Source organism: Crinia signifera, chromosome 1 (assembly GCF_055691185.1).
Source record: "Crinia signifera chromosome 1, ASM5569118v1, whole genome shotgun sequence".
Taxonomy (NCBI): domain Eukaryota; kingdom Metazoa; phylum Chordata; class Amphibia; order Anura; family Myobatrachidae; genus Crinia; species Crinia signifera.
In genome coordinates this window covers 217,022,043-217,025,216 of record NC_139217.1, presented here as the reverse complement: position 1 = coordinate 217,025,216, position 3,174 = coordinate 217,022,043, and positions in this window count along the sequence as shown.

Genomic DNA, 3,174 nt, shown 5'->3' with positions numbered 1-3,174 from the left:
TACTGTGTAACTACAAGTGCCAGCGGGCCCTTTAATGCCTCGCATGCTGGGACTTGTGGTTCTCCAAGTCCCAGCATGCCGGTGAGGCTTGTTGGAACTCATTGTTCCACAGTATAAGGCAATAGTTTATTATTCTATTTTATACTCTGCAATCAGCTCGATGCCCATCGCCAAGGGGCATCGAGGCAGCACCAGGCTTCAGCCTGGTTAGGTAAGTCCTGGAGGGGGGGACCTCTTTATTGGGGGGGTCCCCACTCCCCCAGGACCCCTGGCCAGGCTGACTGGTCGGTAGGGTTAATGCTTTGGCTGCAGGACCTTATATAATAAGTGTCCCCCGGCTGTGGCATTACCCTGCTGGCTGGTTTGGCTTGGGGCTGGTTTTTAAAATACGGGGACCCCTACACATTTTGTCCCCCATATTTTGGGAACCAGCCCCGAACCTGGAGCCTGGGGCTGGTTTAAAAAATTTGGGGAACCCCTATTTGCTGGGTTTCCTGATTTTTTAATACCAGCCCCAGCTCTTTCAGCCTGGTGCTGGTTATGGCTGTGGGGGAAACCCCATGCCGGCTTTTTTTATTTATTTATTTTTTGAGTTTTTTTAACACTGAAGCCTGCACGGATCTGACTGATCCATGCAGGCTAAAGCCAAAGACGACAGGAAAATAAAGTGTATTTTCCTGCCGTATTTGGCCGGCCATTCACGGCCGATTCACACCAATTAGCGGCCATATTTTCAATATTAGTAAATCAGGAATCACCATTCTTTTGAATGGTGATTTCTGTTGTATTCTAACAATGATGTAATCATTCATATTTGTAAATACAAATACAAATGTCCCATCAACACAAATACGAAAATTCTTATTTTTGGCATAGTAAATGCCAAAAATACGCATACACCAAAAAAAAATTGTATTTTCGTAAGAAATAAGTTTTTGTTTTTTTTTTCACAAAATTTTCTTAGTAAATTTCCCCCAATTTGTCGGCAATTAAATACAGGATGATTGATCATGTTGCAGGGTGATCGTAGTCTCCTATTATTACAATGTGAGGCCAAATGGATAACTAGACTTGAAACGGTTACACCTAAAGGGCTCAATGAGAATATGGGTTTGAATATACTATTGCATTGATTTAACTTATATGGTAGCAGTTGCTTCTACAACTTTGATTAGTTTTATAGCGGATTTTTTCTATAGCTAATTGTTACAAATTATCGTATATGACACAAGGTAACATTAGTGATATTGCTTGCGCTATTTACATTCTGTGTTAAATGTGGTTTGTATTTCAGTTATACGTGGTCTTGTTTTGTTTCACCATTTGTGTAGTAATGTGGAGATTATGACATCATCTGAAGGCTTCTCCCGGCTTGTAGCCTGATGACATTACTAAAATGTATAGAAACTTTGCTGTGAAGTATTACATTAAAATAAGTTATATTTAAAGAGGCTGGAGTACTGCACGTCAGTTGGATTGTATAGCTGTATTTGCTTTGCGGGCACCCGCCCAAGGAATAGGGAGCACCTGCTGATTTTAAAAGCCGATTTTACCTGGGTTTTCTGGCTAATTTTGATACTTTGTTCCTTGGAGTACAATTCTGGTTTACTGCTACTGTCTGTTGGACACTCATACCACCTGGTACCATCCACCTTTGGGGACACCACCACCTGCATATTAAGGATTGCAGGGGCGCATCTCGTCGAGGACACCCACGATCCCAGTGGGAAAATACCCATCCTCCAGCGTCTCTTATCCGGCAAGGTTTATGGTCCCCACCTACAACCAACTACAGACCATACAATAATATCAACCACCTCCAAAAAGGACATTTCCTCAAGTATCCAGCCTATAAGTATAAACCCATTTTTTATTTCAATGTCATTGTATGTAACCCTTTTTAATATTTGAATTGTAACTGTGTACACAGATATATACCTGTTTATGTGGATAATTTCCACCTATTTTAGCAATAAATAGATTGTTGAATTTACCATACCATATTGATCCAACCTTTGTAGCGCTCCACATTTTTGCTTTTTCTACACCCGCCCAAGGAATCACTTTGAGTGGCTGTGCCGGATCTCCTGTACTGTATGTATATATATCTATATATCTATATAGATATATAGATATATATATATATATATATAGATATGTATATATATAGAGAGAGAGAGAGTAGTGCAGGCCGGCACTCCAAGCCACTGCGGTAAGGTACTTGCCAGGTGCCTTCTGAACTGAACACGTGCAGTGTGTTCACAAATAGTCTTGTAGTAGAACAATATAGAGAAAATTACGCCATGCACAGGGTTTCTTACATCAACGTTTCAACTTCTTACTATGCTTTGAAGCTATTGGTGCTGCCGCTAAGCCTCCTGCTGACACGCTGAAGAGGATCTCCCTGGCTGCTGCTGCCGCATGCTGCAATCCCCTGAGGCTGCTACTGTGTGCTGCTCTCCCCGGCCCGCTGCTGCTGCACGTTGCTCTCCACGCCCGCTAACGCATCACCCTGCCACAGGCTCCTCAGATGCTGTGCGTGGGTGACGGACGTCACCTGCGCACTGCATCACTGGGAACGCTGAAGCCTCTGAGATCTCACAGGCTTCAGCAGATCATTTTACATAGGAAATAAGGGCACTTGATCGCGATCTACCGGCAGGAGCTACGCGATCGACCGGTAGATCCCGATCGACCTTTTGGCCATCCCTGCACTATCACAATCCGCCCCGCCGACAAAGGTGGGGGGACAGTGATTCAAGATATTGACCAATATCGCAATGAATTAATACGCCAACTATCGGACCAAGAAGTGTATGTCCAATTGCCTAACAATCCTACCCTTGAATATAATGAACAATTAAATCTTGTTCTACAACAAGCCACCAGAGAAGGAGTGATCACTGGTACCACAGCCAAAGCATTAATACAAGACTATCCGGTAGCACCTGTACTGTATTCGCTTTCCGAAGCTTCACAAGGACCCCAAAAATCCTCTGGGCCACCCTATAATTGCAACAAGTGATTCAGTGTTCTATAAGGTGGCTAAATACCTGGACTATTTATTTCAATCTTCCACACAGATACAACCTACACATCTGAAGGACACAACCACCTTTATTAACAAATTGAATGATTTAACTTATTTACCTGCCGATTGTTTATTATGTACGC